Below are 17,982 nucleotides of genomic sequence, written 5' to 3' on the forward strand. Positions count from 1 at the left end.
TAAAGATATCAACAACATAGCATGAGTATTTATTGTTACTTTTTAGGTACGCAGAATTAGGAACAAACATGCGCAGAATCAGGAACATGGGCAAGAAAGTGCGCAGAATTAGGCACCGTGGATAAGTTTACAAAACAAAAAATATACTCAATTGTTGGTCGACTTATAATTCCCATATTTTTTACCAGATATTATAGACCGTAGCACTACACGTTGCTGCTATCCACGTTGTTGATTTAAATCTAGAATGCTTATAATAGCGGAAGAATCCTAAAAATGTCTTAACTATGCAGAATATGGTACGTTCACGGTACTTTAGTTATGTCTCAATTTAGCTTAAGTTATACTCAATCTTGTTCGCATACTGTCAACTTGGTTTTAGTTTAAAACTTAAAATTACATTTATTTCTACCAAGTTTCTTTCAAATTTTCCGACTTTTTTCATTTCATTAGGTATATTGTTTTAGACTGTGATTAAATTCCAACTATTCCCTAAATCCAATAATTTGATTCCAAACAACCAACCCCACAAACGACGCTCTTGTAATTTTGTATTATTATTGCTATTTTTATGGCATTTTGGAACTATTTTTGTATCCTTTGTCAGCCATGTCATTGTGTTTTGTTAATTTGTTTGCTTGTTTGTTTAATAGAGACACTTAACCTCGTCTTGGTACTTTCGTGTCTGTTGGATACATGTTTACAATCTGTCGTTTACACTTTTTTGTATAATTTTTCCTCCTTCAAGTTACTCTTGGTTTCTTCTCGCTTTTACGCGATTGTTAAAGGCCTTTGTTTCACGCTCTCGTATATTTTTTTTATTTATCTCGTCAACCAATGTAGATTAGTGTAATGTACACGGTTTTTATTACGTATTGAAACAAAGTGATGTTGAAGTCTATGCCGTGCCATTGTAAAGTCAATTGTTTTGCATAATTTGTGCAATAATGGCTTATGGCAAATAGATTTTAATTACGAAAAAAGAAGAAAGAAGAAAAGAAGAGGTCTTAAAAGAGTCTTGAGGAACCCCAAAAGTGGCTTGAATCGGATTCAAGTTCTTTCCGTTAAATTTAATTATTTGTTGACGGTTAGTTAAATACGATTTAAGGGGGCATAGTACTTTTTACACCATATTTTTTGCCTAATTTTAAATATTTTATTCTCGATAACGCGAAAAGCGAGTCGATTCGGGTTTTTTGCATTCCAAACATTGCACTTTATACTAATATTTACAATTTTGTTTGCATATGTGAACCTCTTCCCCTCTCCCTTACGGCTCCTTGAACATGATCGTTCGAAAAAAACATGATTTGTGGTACCATGGATTGGCGCTGGGGGTCTTATCCGAATTGAAAAATTCCAAAACGACATGAAAGTATATTAAATTATCTCGTGTTTGACCCATCCTTTTTTTAAAACTCGAACGCATAACAAAATGGAGGACATTCAAACATAAAAGTAAGGTTTTTAGGCGAAAAAATTGACTTTAAACATTTCTAAAAAATACAATAATTGTAATATCAAAAAAAGGATGGGTCAAACACTAGATAATTTGGTTGGCTTTGAAACAAAAAAAGAATCGCCAGAATTGCTTGAGCCGTTCTTGAGATATTTATAGTACCAACTTTCAAAACCTGGTTTCGAGAAAAACGGCGTCGAAGTTTTTACTCGTTGTGTAATTGCTACAGACATGCGCGGTACAAATAGCTGTAACTTTGTCAATTTTTGGAATTCATCGAAATGACTTGAAACACATGTGGTAAAAATGTTAATCTTTCGAAATAAAATAAAAAAAAATTCGGTTTTTTTAAGTTGAAAAAGTACTATGGCTTAATAAGGGGGGTTGTGCAGTATCCTTTTGCCCAGCGCCTCTGTGGTTCATAGGTACACGGGTACCAGCAAGCCACATGCCCTGCCGGGTGTTGTGGGTTCGAATCCGGTTATAATCTCAGATTATAGCTTAGTTCGACCCATGCACCTTCCAGCATTGGACAAAAGATAGGAGTCACAACTAACCCCCCCCCCCGTGGCTGATGGCTTAGGCCGGCTTTTCGGAGTGCTTTCAGCGTATAAAGACATAAACAACATAGCATGAGTATTTATTGTTACTTTTTAGGTGCGCAGAGTTAGGAACTGTGGATGTTTACTGTGGATAACTTTACTGAACTAAAAATATATTCAATTGTTGGTCGACTTTTAATTCCCATATTTTTTACCAGATATTATAGACCGTAGCACTACACGTTGCTGCTATCAACATTGTTGATTCAAATCTAGAATACTCATAATAGCAGAAGAATCCTAAAAATGTCTTAACTATGCAGAATATGGTACGTTCACGGTACTTTAGTTATGTTTCAATTTGGCTTAAGTTATACTCAATCTTGTTCGCGTGCTGTCAAGTTGGTTTTAGTTTAAAACTTAAAATTATATTTATGTCTACCAAGTTTCTTTCAAATTTTCCGACTTTTTTCATTTCATTAGGTATGTATATTGTTTTAGACTGTGATTAAATTCCAACTATTCCCTAAATCCAGTAATTTGATTTCAAACAGCCAACCCCACAAACGACGCTCTTGTAATTTTGTATTATTATTGCTATTTTTATGGCATTTTGGAATTATTTTTGTACCCTTTGTCAGCCATGTCATTATGCTGTTGTTAATTTGTTTGCTTGTTTGTTTAATAGAGACACTTGACCTCGTCTTGGTGCATTTGGGTCTGTTGGATAAATGTTTACAATCTTTCGTTTACAATTGTTTGCATAATTCTACCTCCTTCAAGTAATTCTTTGGTTTCTTCTCGCTTTTACGCGATTGTTAAAGGCCTTTGTTTCACGCTCTCGTATATTTTCTTTTCTTTATTTCGTCAACCAATGTAGATATTAGTGTAACGTACACAGTTTTCATTACGTATTGAAATTAATTGATGTTTAAATCTTTGTCGTGCCATTGTAAAGTCAATTGTTTCGCAGTATTGATTGTACAAGGCCAGCGTACGATTTAATGGACCGAAGTTTGCATAATTTGTGCAATAATGGCTTATGGCAAATAAATTTCGATAACGAAGTTGCCGACTACACACTTAAAAAAAAGTGCCGAAGTCAACAAAATTTTGCCGAGATTTAGACAACCGAGCGTTCGGTAAATTTTTTTATGATGCCAAACGTTAGTGAAGATCCGTAAATGTCGATTTGCAAAACTGAAATTTTTACCGAATGCTCGGCTGTCCAAATCTCGGCAAATTTTGCTGAGTTTTTTAAGTGTGTAGGTATATAGAAGTTCAGTTATGATTAAAGTGTTGCTGAGTCAATACGAAGCGAAACGATATGGTTTACAAGTAACTCCATTGCATATTTACGACGGTCTTTTATTGATTGTGTATTTATAAGCATACAGCGTGCTTTGTATGATAGAAGAGAAAATGTTGTCCAATCTAATTTACGGAGAGCATTTAAGAGAAATTGTTTTTGTACTGATTCTATTCTCTCTTCGTGCTTGATGGAAAAAGGTGTCCATACAACGCAGAAGTATTCCAGTATTGGAACCTTACATAGGAAATGTATAGTGTTTTCATGGTATATTGATTCAAAAAAATATAGCTAAAGTGTTTAACAAAACCTAGTATTGACTAAAGTTTTTGGAGCATCTGAGTGGAATACTGAACCTGAAATTTAAGGAAAGAAAACTTTTTCCGATTAAACTCCATTATTAATTTTATTCACGACAGATACGTGTTTCGCGTACGACTTGCAGCTTTCACAAGTGTCTGTTTTCGAACAAGTTCAATTCAAAGTTCAGAATTTCTTTCAGTCAGGTTTTGCTTGGTTTTAAAAAGCGTGCGGTTTAAAAAACTAAACTTTGAGATCAGTCTAAAATATCAGTTAAGAAAATTGACTGACACATTAGTCGAGCAATTATTCAGCACTGCAATTCATGAATGAATTGTTTTGAAGGATAGAAAACTGAGAAAGACAAACATTGTCAGCAGTTCACTAGTCATGTCCATGGGCTGACAGAATAAAGAATACTACCAGAGGTAAAGCAGTATGCGCTGGATGCGTTTTATATTGGCCTTCATGCTGGGTTGTCAATGTTTTCGAGCAATGGTTCTAATAGGCTTTTTACACTCCGTATATAGAATATGTGTTTTTCATTCTGGAATACTTCAAATGTCTTCTTCATTTGTTATTTCTAAAAAGAGTTTCATGACGTTGGCATATGTTGGCACTTTAAACCCCTTGAGAATGAAGGAAATATCGTTTACATACAAAATAAAAAGAAAAGGTCCTAAATGAGAGCCTTGAGGGACCCCAGAAGTGACTTGAATCGTGTTCAGGTTTTTTCCGTTAAATTTAATTATTTGTTGACGGTTAGTTAATTACGATTCAGGAGCCCTGGTTCAATTCCAGTTTTTTGCAACCAAATGCCCATCAAATACCTTACTAATGTCCGTATAAAATGCTTCTAAATGGTTTCTATTATCCATTGCCGAGGATGGAAAAAGTCATTCACTCAAGTGAGTATCGCAGATTTACGATCATAAGTTGTCGAAGGCAAAAAGATTACTACCGCTAACGCTCAGCAGTGATCCAGAACTGTACTGATTCGCTCTCGCTGTTAGCTGTGCATGAACCAGTCTCGAAAGTGAAATGATTCAAAAGGGATATGAAAAAATAGTGATTGGATCAGAACCGACACAATAACAAGCCGAACCTAAGCGATGGGAATCGGTTTGAACTTGGTTCACTTACGCTCACTGATCGGTCTGTTTTAACTCAATGGTATTCACACTTCTGCTATTAAAATATATTGTAATTATTTTCCATTCTTATGTAAAAAAATTCTGAGGAATACGATGGAATTGATTTTTTTTAAATCAAATTGTACTCATTGAGAGAAAAATGCAAGGATTTTTTCTTGCTGACCTGAAACGAACAATCTAACAAAATTTGGTTCAAATCCGAGAAGGTCGATTACCAGATTGTACTTTTTCTCGGTCACTTGACCATAGATTTCTTGAAAAAAAAAAAATAGCAAAGAGATTACACATTTTTTCTGACCTATCCCCAATACTTTCAAGCTCAAAATGCATGACGGACGGAAAATTGTCTAATTTTAGTATAGTTTTAACATGATTAAAGAAGTTTTCAGGACAACACTTTTTTTCAAGTTCAATTCAAATGCATTGCTGATTGCTAAATTTAGCTGGTTGCATATGTCGAAATTTATTGCTAAATTATCACTACTGGCGTGTTTTTTTACAAATTTTATGAGGCTTTGTTTGCGATTTTTTAGATTCTGGACTTATGGTTTGTGTTGTCTCTGTTATTATATAATTTTTAAACCGTTTGATATTCTTTTGTAATTTTTTTCTATTTTGTATTGTTTTTGTATCAATGTGTTTTTGTATTTTATTTTATATCCCATTTGTATAATTGTTTTTTTTTCTTTCGTCGTTTTATATTCATTTTGTATCATTTTTGTATTTTTAGTATTTTTTGTAATTTTAGTAACTCATGACACCTATGATACCACCATTGTAAAACTTCTTACTGCGGTGACTAACTTTTCACAATATTGTGAGTTTCAATCGTGTATTCAAAACACCCGTACTGAATTCAGTGACTAAATCTTACAAAAAACGTTTTCCAGGCGCAATGAACTTTTCTTCATGAAATGCAATTATCGAGATAAATTTTGAAAATGTATGAAGTGTGTTGTGCTGCACACGAAGATCATAGAAAAATCCCCTCCAGTAAGGTGTTTGGGAAGGCTAAGGTGAAATACTAGAGAAGCGCTATTTGTAAAGGTCGGGCCACTTGAGTAGTCATGGTTGGGCCACCATAATTTTAAGCGCAGAAGCGCAATAATCGCTAGAGAATGTCTGTTACGTAAAATGTGATGAAATAAAGCAAAATTAAAACGATAAAAACCTAGATTTTTGATGTTTTTTCATTGTAGTTTTACATTTAGGAAAAGGCGATTGTAGTAATATTGATTTTACAAGATCGCCAAAATTTCGTAAAAATGCGATTAAAAATAGGGTATTTGTACCTATATGAGCTGTTGTTCACGGAATTTATTCTTTCTAGGTCTCTATATAGAATTTCAATGCGTATGTCTTATATTTTCTGCGGTGGCCCAACCTGTACAACATGGCCCGACTATGACAACATTTTTTGTCTTCACGTAAATGCCTGTAACTTTTTTATTTTTCAAGAGATCAGTTCAAAATTTCCCGGAAATATACCTTATTCTTAGACCTTTACAACGATGTATTTAGAGTTCCAAAATTCCTTTTGAAACGAAAGTTATGGGCGAATTCCAAAACGTGGCCCAACCACGACGACACTCCCCTATTTTTGGGTTTCCTTTGTATTATTTTTTTTATCTTTTTATATAATTTATGGGGCATTTGTATTAGTACTTTTTTTGCTATTCTTATTTGGTTGACATTTTTCTATTTAGTTTGCCATTTTTGTATCATTTTTGTGTTTTTATTATCATATGGTATCTTTTTGTAGCATTTTAGTGACATTTTTGTACGTTTGTTTTGTTTTATTTTTGTATCCTGGCATTTGTTTGGGGTTTTCAATCGCCGTCGAAAACTCAAAGAAAAATTACATAAAACATCGTAATATCATTACAAACATAAAATAGTACCAAATAATGCAAAGCAACAGCATAATACAAAAATGACGCAAATAATGACATAAAAATATCTTAAAATCGAAATAAATTTGATACAAAAATGACCTAAAATTTAATATTCATTTTTTGTCTTTGGTCGTTTGTTTTAATATCTTATAATTTATGAATCACTGGACCGATTTTAATACTTCTGGAAGCAAGTGAAAGGTATTTTAATAAACATCTTAGAATTTGATTTGATTAAGATTGATTATGTGGTTTTTTGTGTCATTTCGATAACCTTTTGCCGAGTAGAATTATATTTTTTGTATTATTTTTGTTATGTCTTGTGATTTTTACTATTTTTGTATCATTTTTAGATAATTGTTTTCTAATTATTTTTGAATTATTTTCTGTCTGTTCTTCAGCGGTGTTATTTTTGTGTCGTATTAAATTTCTTATTGTACATACTATTTTTATGTCGTTTTTGCATTATTTCTTACCTCATTTTTGTATCGTATTTGTATCTTTTTATACCACATTAATGACACCTTCGCATTGTTCAGTCACATTTTTGTATTGTTTGAGAGACATTTTTTTGTATTTTACTGTTTTATTATTATATTATCATTTGTATCAATATTGCTTTTTTGTGTCATTGTTTGCATTACTTTTGTATTATTTTGGTGTTATGTATTGTTTTAGAATCGTTTCAGTGTTGGATTGTGTGTGTGTGTGTGTGTGTGTGTGTGTGTGTGTGTGTGTGTGTGTGTGTGTGTGTGTGTGTGTGTGTGTGTGTGTGTGTGTGTGTGTGTGTGTGTGTGTGTGTGTGTGTGTGTGTGTGTGTGTGTGTGTGTGTGTGTGTGTGTTTGTCGAACGTTTGTCAGAAATGGCCGGTTTATCCGCTACTACTCTTTTTTGAAAGGTCATACTGTGTTTTCGTTGATTGTTCTGTTTGACTGTGTTTGAACTGTTTTGCAAGCAATTTTTCAAATATCGTTTAACCAAAAACAAATGTACCAAAACAAAACCAATTAACTTTTAACAACTGCGGCTTACTATTGGCGATGGCATCTGTGATCAGTTCCAGGATTTAATAATCTGTGTGTTAAGCTTCGTAGGTGCATGGCAATTATTCTGTGGTGAATTTTGTAAACAAACACTACGAGCATCCATGGGCAGTATTTTCTTGTATGAGTTTTTCATGGCAACTAGAAAATAAATGAACTTCAAGAAAGAAGAGATTGGTTGTGGCTATGTGTGGACGAAATGTTTAGTGTTCTGGTATAAGCATATTTTGAAGTTTTTTGAGTTCATCAACGATATTCATAATTGTTGAAAAAGAGCATAATAGATTCTCGTTGGCGAGTTATGAAGGTTATTTGTGATGTATTGAGATAGCTTGTTTATGTTATTAAAATTTGCATTTTTTGAGCGTCTTTAAACTTACTATTCTCTTACTCCAGCGCAATATTTGCGTTAAAAATATGTTTATCCATTCACTCCATTCAGCAACTTACCTATTTTTCATCTTTAGTGATACTCTAACCAAGAGACTCATTCCAATCAACAACTTAGTTCGTGACCCACAGCGACGAACTCTCCCATAAAAGCTGACACAACAAGCACAAAAAGAAAAATCTCCTTTCTAACCGCACCTGTTTAGGCGATTCTTCACGAAGTTTTTATTTACACAAGCACATGCTTGTCGATTAAAAGTCACTCACTTTAGCAGCAGTATCGTAAATGTAAAGGCGATAATCCCAAACTACCATTACCAGCAGTTAGTCCTCGGCTCCGCCGATTAGAGTTCATGCTGAAGTTCTTTGCCGCATGTCAACCAGCGCCGAAGTTGAAAACGGTAGATCGACATTTTCCGTACAATAAAACCGGCACGTTTGTAGGCGTAAAGAGACTTGGCTCGATCCTCTCGGCAAAATGTGGTGTAGCGTTTGAAGTCTCTGCGCAGTCCTATACTAAAAGCAAGAACGGTAAACAATCACTACAAGTGCAGTGTTTAGTTAAGTGATCTTGTTGCAACACCGCCGCCACTCGAATAACGGTGCAAATGTGGCAAGCGGTTGCTGCAGTAAAGTACAGCAGGTTGGAAGGCACACCCTTCGTTGATATTTGCTTTGGTTGAAGATGTGAATAATCAATCGTTTGTTGGTTTTTTACGCTGACTATTGAAAAAAATGTGGGAAATTATATTGCCCCAGTTCGATCTGTAAGAAAGATTGTATGAACATTCCTTTAAGTGAAAGACGAGTAGAATTATATGTATAAAACTTGCAAACAAAATTTTCTTTGCCGAATGCTTAGTTTTTCTATGAAAAACTTTCTCAATCTAAAACCGGCATAAAATCAAACCGCTTCGAAACCTGCTGACTGAGAGGGTGACCTGCCAGGATCGTTGTTTATAGCTTTCATCCAGCAGTCTCCGGGTTCAGTCGGTTTATCAAGATCGATATCGTAAACAAACAACCCAAACCCAATCGTGTTGCCGCAATAAAATTCATCGAGATGTAAGAAAACCGCGCGCACCTTCGCGGCACCTGTTCAGCTACTGGCATCGGGTTTTTTTACTGTCTTGTGTGTATCCCAACCAGCCCAGCCAGGCCGAGTTAAATTGTACCCGCTTATGTCAGACAAACCGGCCCGAAGTGGGCCCTTCCCAACTCAACACTTCTAGCTCACCCAGTCTAGCACGTAATCAGACGAGCTTCGCCAATCGGCATGCAGAACATAGCTGGCAGCTGCTGCTGCTGCTTGCTGCCATGCCATCACATAACTGTGTTATTTCGACAGGGAAAACATGGAGCAACCACAAAAAAACGTGTCAGTATATTTCAGCACTATCGGGTTGGCATTTCTTATCTCGCGGGCTTCGACTGCGGCTGGGCGCAAATGAACAGCTGCTGCTGTGTTAGCGCCATCAAATAACTAGTGCTGTGTACCGCAATTGCAGTTCCTGAAATGCAAGTCTTCCAATTGGAGGGAAAAGAGCTATTTGATCTGGTGACTTGACGTAATGTTTTTGTTTTCTGTTTCACGAGAGCTCCAAGAGCAATTGAATTATTGATTTTCGAATTGTCAGTCCAAAGCGATACTATTATTTAAAATACGATACTCTTTAAGCCGTCCATGCATAATAAGCGTAAATCACAGCGTTCTGTTCTATGTTTGTTTTCTGTTCAATCTGCTTCTTTGTTCCTTAGTTGGAATCGTCAAAGCACAAAAATTAAGTCATAATAAATAGACAGTCCTTGTCTCTACAAAAAAATTAGAATAAGACTTCAGAAAATTTCAAGTAAATTTACTCTTCCTTAAATGTGCATTTGTCCCCATTGGCAGACAACGAACTTAAAAAACAAGCTCATCGTTTTAAGGCTGTCCAATCCTGTTCCGTCATGTTCCCTTCCTTTTTTTTGAGCTACAAAAATGATCGTCAAGGCGCTTGCCGTCTTAATATGATGTACTTGTTTGCCCTCTTTTACTGCACTCAACCGCTAATTGCCTAACTGAGAGATGCAACTATCGAATTTTATTTTTTAATTGCACGATGGTTGACAATATTTGTTTTAAAACGTGATGCAATATCAACGAAAAAAGTTTTCACATGCATTTACGCATGCTCTTCGTGTTCGTTCCCTGCTAGCATTTTTATATGTATATCAAAGTAAACAATCGCAAAATTGGCATTTCCGTACTATTTTGGAGGCGATATACGTGATGAGGAATAATTATACGCATTTTATTTATATACGTATGTATCCGATTAAGCGCGACTCGCTCTGTACTGCTATACAATTCGTATGTGTGTCAGTTATTATGATTATACATGAATCAAACTTAAAACAGTCTCAAACTTCGAACACTTAAAACAAAATGCTCGTTAGCACAGTAATTTTTGTCTACCGATTTTGTCTACCTCCGATTTTATCAGCTTTTTATCCCGATTTTGTCAGCCTATAAATTTTGCTCAACTTTTGTGCTTTTAAACATGATTTATAAAACTTTTCAGCCTGCTTGAAACTATTCTGATTCTCTGGGGATAGTTTTTGGATAAAATAATGCCTTCTTGCGAGTAATTCGGGGTCAAAATTAGGTTATTTTTATAGTCAAAGTTCTATAGTTTCTAAACAAGCAAAGATCAAGGTATAGTATATTCAGCAAAGTTGTGTTGTTTACTATTTGTACAACTTTGTAAAACAGGAAAAAGTCATACAACAACTATAAAAAACAGCTAAATAGAAAAACTGATTTTTACGATTTTTCATTTATGAGAAATAGGATTTTTCTATCTTTGCTGAAGAGACAGAAGGTCACTGTCTTCAGCAAAATTTCTTGTAATAATATGCTGTAAAACTTCGCAGAACACATCAATGTGTTATATTGAAACTGAAGAAAAATAAATTTCCCGATTTTGTCAGCCCAACATTCAACATGGGGCTGACAAAATCGGAACATTACTGTATCGCTAATATGATAAAATATTATGCTTATTGTATACCACCGGATTGAGGACATTCTAACGAACACGGTGCACCGCGGTGGTAGCATAATATTTTACCATATTAGCGATAGTAACGAGCATTTTATTCTAAGTGTTCGAAGTTTGAGACTGCTCTAAGTTTGAATCTGAACGGTACCAGTGTAAAACTAAACGAAATTATTTTCTGTAAAAAACGTAGGTATGTGTTTTTAATTTAACCCTCGGAACGGTAGTTTCTATCATGATTTTTCCGTTTGTGCAGAAGCATTTCATAGACAAAAATTTTATGTTCGAGCTATGCTGTATTCTGTCAGCTGGAACTTAATTTTCTCTTGCATAACTTTAGATTAACTTCTTGTGCATGACGATGTACTGAGAGTACCTCTTGTACTAAGAAAGGGTTCAAACTTCGATCAGAACATACTTCTTACCCTAGAATTACACATTTTGTGTTTTAGTAGCCTGGATACTTCTCAGAGGGAGGAGGGATCTCGAACCATCATAGCAACATTTCTTGCCTTCAAAAACCTCCCCATGCTAAGTTTGGTTTTATTTGCTTGATTAGATCTCGACTTCTGCAGAAATTCGTGTTTCATTTATATGAGCGCTCCCCTTCCAGGGGGGAGCGGTCTCGAACCGTCATAAGAACCTTCCCCGGCCCCTAAACTTCTGCGTACAAATTTTCACACCGATCGATTCAGTGGTTTCCGAGTTTATGAGGGTCATATAGACAGACAGACATAAATTCATTTTTATGAGTCCAGAAGACAACCAGTCCTTGTATGTACCTGTCGTCTGTGTTAAGTTGAGAAACCATGGAGAAAATAAAAAGGCCTTGACAATTATTTTATTAAGTTTTTGTTTGTTTTGTTTTCAAATGTTTTGTTCTTTTATAAAAATCAGATTTTTTCAATGGTGGTGTAACTGGAAATGCACTCGACGTGAGATAGAAGGTTGTGGGCTCAAATTCCACCTTGACAGTCAATTTTTTTCACAGTTTAAATATCATTTTTCTCAGTTCATCCAATGCTTGTTCTTCACAAAAAACACAATAGTTCAATTCAATGGATAAAGTAGTTAAAGTCCTCCTCCAACAAAAAAAAAAGTGTACTCTGTCGTGTTTTGTTATCGTCTTCTTGTCGTTTTTTTGCTGTCTTTTTAAAATCTACTTGAGTTGTATCGTTTTTTTATCTCTTTTCATGAAATTTGTGGTCTTTTGTGGTGTTTTTAGTGTGGTTACTTTGGATGGCGTCTTTTTGTCATCATTTATAGTGTTTTTTCTTTCTATCATTTCTTCGTCGCCTATTATGTTTTAATTATAGTCTTTTCGTCGTTTTTACAGTGTTTTTTGACATTTGTTGCCTCTTTGGTGTTTTTTCGTCTTTTTTCATAATCTTTTCGACTATTTGTTAACAATTTTTCGTCATCCTTCCGTCGTCTTTTCGCTGTCCTTTCGCCACTTCTTTGTCGTCTGTTTATTGTCTTTTCAATGTATTTTCGTTATTCTTTTGTCGTCTTTTCGATGCCTTTCGTCGTCTTCTATCGTCTCTTTGCTGTCTTTGCCTCGTATACGTTGTCTTCTTGTCATCTCTCTGTCGTATATTTGTCGTCTTTTCATGGTCATCGCGTTTTCGTCGTTTTTTGACGTCTGTTTGTGATATTTTTGTCAGAGTTTTTTGTCGTTTTGTTGGCTTCTGTTGCGGTTTTTTCGTTATTTTATATTTTTTTCTTCACTTTTTGTTATCTTTTCATCGTCTTTTGTCGTTGTTTCCCCCCTTTTTTGTTATCGTTTTCTCCTTTTTTCCTGCCATTTTTCTTCATCCTGTTTTTTTTTCATGTGTGGACTCATTACTGCGACCAGTATAGTTGATCTATTGTAATATCGCCCGGGTGTTTGCTGTATGACCTGCACTGCATTTCTTTTTGCTATAATCGCTATTGAGTGATGAGCGATATGCTTATTTTTAAATTGTATGCGTGCTTGCGTGTATTGGGGTTTACCCTTCCTTCAAAGCTTGATCTACTTTACCCGCTTATTACTCGCTGCCAGCACTATCCCACATTATAGCCGTCCCTGGCGAGGACTCATTCGTACCTCTGACCAGTACAGTTAACTATAGGAGGGACATTTGCACTGTCAAGAGGCTTCAGAGGGTAAATATAGAATTCAGCACGAAGGAACGGTAAATGGAGGGGCCTGAGAATAAACTCATGCTAAAGTCACTTGACATCGAATGGCTTGATTCTACTAAGATTCGAGCCCATCTTAGTAGACTCAGGCCATTCGATGTCAAAATCACTTTCAGCGTAGGTTTTTTCTCAGGACCCTCATTACCCTTCTTTCGAGCTAAATTCTGTATTATCCCGATAAAGCCTCTTACAGTTAAATGTATTGGTCAGCCTCGCCAGGGATGGTTGTGGTTGAAGACAGTACTGGCAGTGAGGAACGCGGCAGGTAAAGTAGAGCTAGCATTGAAGCAAGGGTAAACCCAAAATAAACACAGGTACGCATAAAAATTTAAACGCTTGTTGTTCACTCAATAGCGATTATAGCAAATAAAAATGCAGTGCAGGTTACAGCAAACATCTGATGAATCCACATAACAAAAATAACGTATCAGAAATGGCTATAACTATGCCTCACAAATTATAGGCTGAGTAATCTTCTCAGGCTCTTTATTATTCCCGATGTGCCGCAAGGAAGCAACTTGGGGATGTTGATTTTTTCGTTGGTTATCATCAATGATGCAATTCTGTTATTCCCATTCTGTACTGAGAAAGATGTCATAATCTTCATTATGATTAAACACTTTTCACTGAATGAAACTTCAATTTGTTTTAAATTGAAGATCACTCTATTATTGACCTTCGCGGATTTCAATTAAGTTTAGGCTTTATTGTGCATTTATTAAGGATGATGATGAGTCCGTAACAAAAGAAAAACATTATTTTAAGCGGCTGACCTGCCATTTTTTTTTAAGTTTTCATTTTATCTCAAAAATTGTAAAGTCGTCGTACTTCCTAGATACTTTTTTCGTAAGTCTGTTATTCTGAACTTTAGCAGTATGAGAGATAGTATGTTACCCTACACATTTATGTTATTATGTAAATGCCATTGAAACGTCAAAGTTTTTTTTGGCATTTATTTGAACATTTATCGGCAACAATCATCACCCATCAATAACACCATTTCGTTTTACTCCTTCGATTTTCAATGAAATTTTTCCATTGTACTTTTTTCCTTCCTGTGTAAGCGCTAATTCAAAAACTCACCACGCAATCGCAAAGTAAACGGCGTCACGTTTTCTCCCATCCTCGCATGTCTAAAAAGTTTCTCTTCAGTTGCAGTTGCAGTCAAAGGTTAAACTAGCTTTCTTAACGTTTTGGTTACCTACCGTCTTTCACGAACGTACTACACTTAGTACGACTACGAACTCTCCGTAGAAAACCACTTCTCCTCAGGTGTTGCACTTTCAATCGATTCGCAGCAAAGATCACTGCCAAGGTTGTTGAAAATAGCTTCCCCATCGTGATGCTGGTTGCCTGGTGAAGTTTGCGTTCACATTTGCATATTGCACCGAGCGCTGCTAAGTGACTGTTCCGCGGGTGTCAGTCGGTAAGAGGAAACATTTCATCACCGGCTTTTTCCTCTTCAAATAAAACAAAAGAAATAGGATATGTGTGCAATAGCAAAAAAAAAAACAACGACAAAAGATTGGCTTACAGATTCGCATTCGACACAACCTCAGCTCAGCACCGAGAACCGACCGACCAACCCCGGGTTATGTGTTTGCTAATTGGCTTTTATGGCCAAAACCTCGCCGACGACGTCGAAGAGACCGTGTGTCCGTTTTCCGTTTTCGCACATTTATCCGCGTGAAAGGGAATGGGGTTTTTTTACGTTCACGTGAGTCTTGCACTCGAATCCTTCGCTTATTTACTCGCGAAAAAGGGTTTCAATGTCCAAGCGACTGCGACTGGCTTGGTTGGCTGGCCAGTCAAAATAATGCGTTTCCCACGGCCACTGAAGCTGTCTGTTTCGCGTTTCGCGTTGACCTCTATCGTGGTGACTTTAAGTGGTGCTGTAATTTACAGGATTTTCGTTAAAACCGGGTTTTTGATTTTTAAGGCAAAAGATCCACGAATGCTGGAGTTTTGGGAAGACGGCAATCAATCGTTAAACAAATTTATTTTGTTTATTTTGAAGGCTCGGATGTAAATGTTTATCGTAAATCGTTGCGTCCGGTTCGGGTTCGGATTCCCTCGGTTTTCGAACCGCTAAGAACAACCGGTAATAACTTTGACCCTGCTGTTGTGTGCACATTGCACACACATACGTGTCTTCCACGGCTTTTTTTTTTGTTTTATCGAATGACTATTTAAAGAATCATATTTTTCTGCACCTCGAACAATAAGCGGTCGGTTGAATAATTGCTGCGATTTTTGGTTGGTTTTTGGTTACTTTTGTATCGCTGACCTTATATGTGCGAAAAGATCAAAAAGAAGCCACCGACTAATGTACCCTGCTAGTGGTTCGTTAATGTATTTCATTTTTAGACATTTTCGAGTTACTTTCGGATTACATTTGACCACTTACGGTTTGCAGGTTGAGAGACATGAATTGTAAAATAGAGAATTTTTGAACGACTTAATAATTAGAAAATTGCTGTTAAATTGAGACTTTAAAATTTGACATTTTAATTAGATTGGTTGAGATTTTAATCTAACTCAAACCTTAATCGGTTAACGGTTCCACAAAATCATATCCGATTGAGCTGAAAATCGAGCTTAAGAGCAACCGTTTTTTTCTTAAACAGACTTTTATACCGCTCCAGCAGTAAAACAAGATAAACAACAATTCAAGTCGGAAATCGAAATTGTGAACCTCCTGCCTGCAGGCTTTCCGCAGAGATCCCGTTCCAGTTTCGCATAGCTGCCCCGTGGCAGAAATAGGGGCGCCTCTCAATGTGTATCATCCGATCTGCTGATGATAGTGCTGCAGCGCACAGGCGGGCGAGCAGCAGTTTTCCTCCTAGCCCACATCAGTCCGCCTAAATGGGCCAAATTACCAGAGCACAAAATGAATCCATTGTTTTCCCTCTGGCCCATACTGCTGCTGTTTGTTACATTTTCGGTGATTCTCGGCCACGCTTCGATTGATTGCCGAATTAAAAAGTCTTTACACAGGTAGGGGATGATGTAGCGAGGCCCCCAATTGGCTGTCAGTCTGCATGCCTGCTTGGCTACCCGTTGGTCTGTGTCTGTGGCGTCAGAGGGCGAAGTCTCCTAACGGGCTTCCGAAATTGGGGAAAAAAAGAATGCTATAAATCACCCAAAACACACACGCACGGCTTCTTGCTCTTAATCCATTCATTTATTTTATCTGTGCAAGCCTACCAGTCCGACTGGATTTAATTGCCGTTAACACCTGTCGGTGAAATACAAATACGCGGAGATGCGATTCACTTCTTCCAGCTCAGTATTGGGCTTTAACCTCACTTTCGTTATTTTTCAAGACCGAACAGTTTCGAGTGTTCGAGTGCTGGCACTCCTCTGCACGAGTGGTACCGTTTCCAGAGCCTAAACGGTTCATTTTAATTGTTTTCATGGGAGAAATTTGTGACTTCACTGGTTTGCTTTAATTAGACAGGTTTATTCCCTCCAATCATGCTAATTTGAGTTATTTTCTTCTTGTTTCAGGTAATTGGATATGCCAGAGGCTTGCTTGCAAACGTTGCTGTTTGAAAATCCCGACAAATGTTTAGAAAAGCTGGAAGCACTGTCATCTGGTTGGTTATATCACAGCTGTAGTTTGCACAACAGTCGCGCCCCTTTTCGGTACAGATTTCGAGGGAAATTTTCTACCTCTCCAAACGGTGCCAGTCTCCCTTCTTTCCGGTCCGTGTGGTGGTGCTTTCACAATTCGCTTCGGCGACCCTGGCCTGGCTGGTGGCCGGTGGCCGGTGGCCAGCCGATGGTGGTTAGCATCGATATTGAAATTAGAAAAAATCACAACCATTAATTATTAAACAACTCTTAATGTCGGCACCGACTGACCGACCGACCGTTGGGTGACCAAAGACGACTGTCAACAGTGTCCAAATTGGTTGGTCACAAAACAGAAGCGAAAACGGAGTAAAGACTTGCTGGGTCTAGACGCACCGATTAACATTTTGGAGCAAATGGTTTGTTTCGATGCTGTTTCTTGGGATAATTTGAGGGACACAATTTCATTTTCAAATAGCAGAAAAAATTATTAAAATAAGTCAAAACGTTGACAGTTCCATTCTGTATTTGTTAAAAGCCTATATACAATTTCAAAATGTATGCTAGATTGAAAACAAATATTATTAAATCCATGAAAAGTTAGGTTTACTACTCTGGTGCTAAAACAGTTGCTGCTTAATATTTTGCTTAGACTCTTTGGTTACTCAAATTGTGATAAAAGAAAAAAGAACGTTTACATGAAGTGTAAGAGTAATAATTCTTACCTTTACGGGCAATTTTAAGGTGATTAATATTTACGGTAAAGCTGATTTATTATAAAATCTATCGAACATATTATGGAATATGCAAAATTTAAGTTTGTTTCAAGCATACATGACTACGTAAACTCAGTAATCCCAGGATGGTGAATCTATTATTAAAGTAATTTGCCAATTATTGCACACCACACAACAACAACATCGGCTATATAATTTCATTTATATAATTTTAATCATTATTATCATTATTGATTTTTATAAGCGCAATTAAATATGCTCTATTGGTTTCGTAGCATTGATAGGAATTTACTATACTCAGTAAGTCAATAAAATTGGATAACACAAATTGCCGTTAAAATCGTACGTTCAA

At 36.4% G+C, this 17,982-nt stretch overlaps 1 protein-coding gene across 3 annotated transcripts in view; it reads left to right on the forward strand.

Annotated features, from left to right (window-relative positions):
* LOC128743956 (disheveled-associated activator of morphogenesis 1) overlaps positions 1-17,982 on the forward strand; it is a 259,396-nt gene that overhangs the window by 76,424 nt on the left and 164,990 nt on the right. The gene's annotated exons all lie outside the window — the stretch shown is intronic.

The sequence above is a fragment of the Sabethes cyaneus genome, chromosome 3 (assembly GCF_943734655.1).
Source record: "Sabethes cyaneus chromosome 3, idSabCyanKW18_F2, whole genome shotgun sequence".
NCBI lineage: Eukaryota > Metazoa > Arthropoda > Insecta > Diptera > Culicidae > Sabethes > Sabethes cyaneus.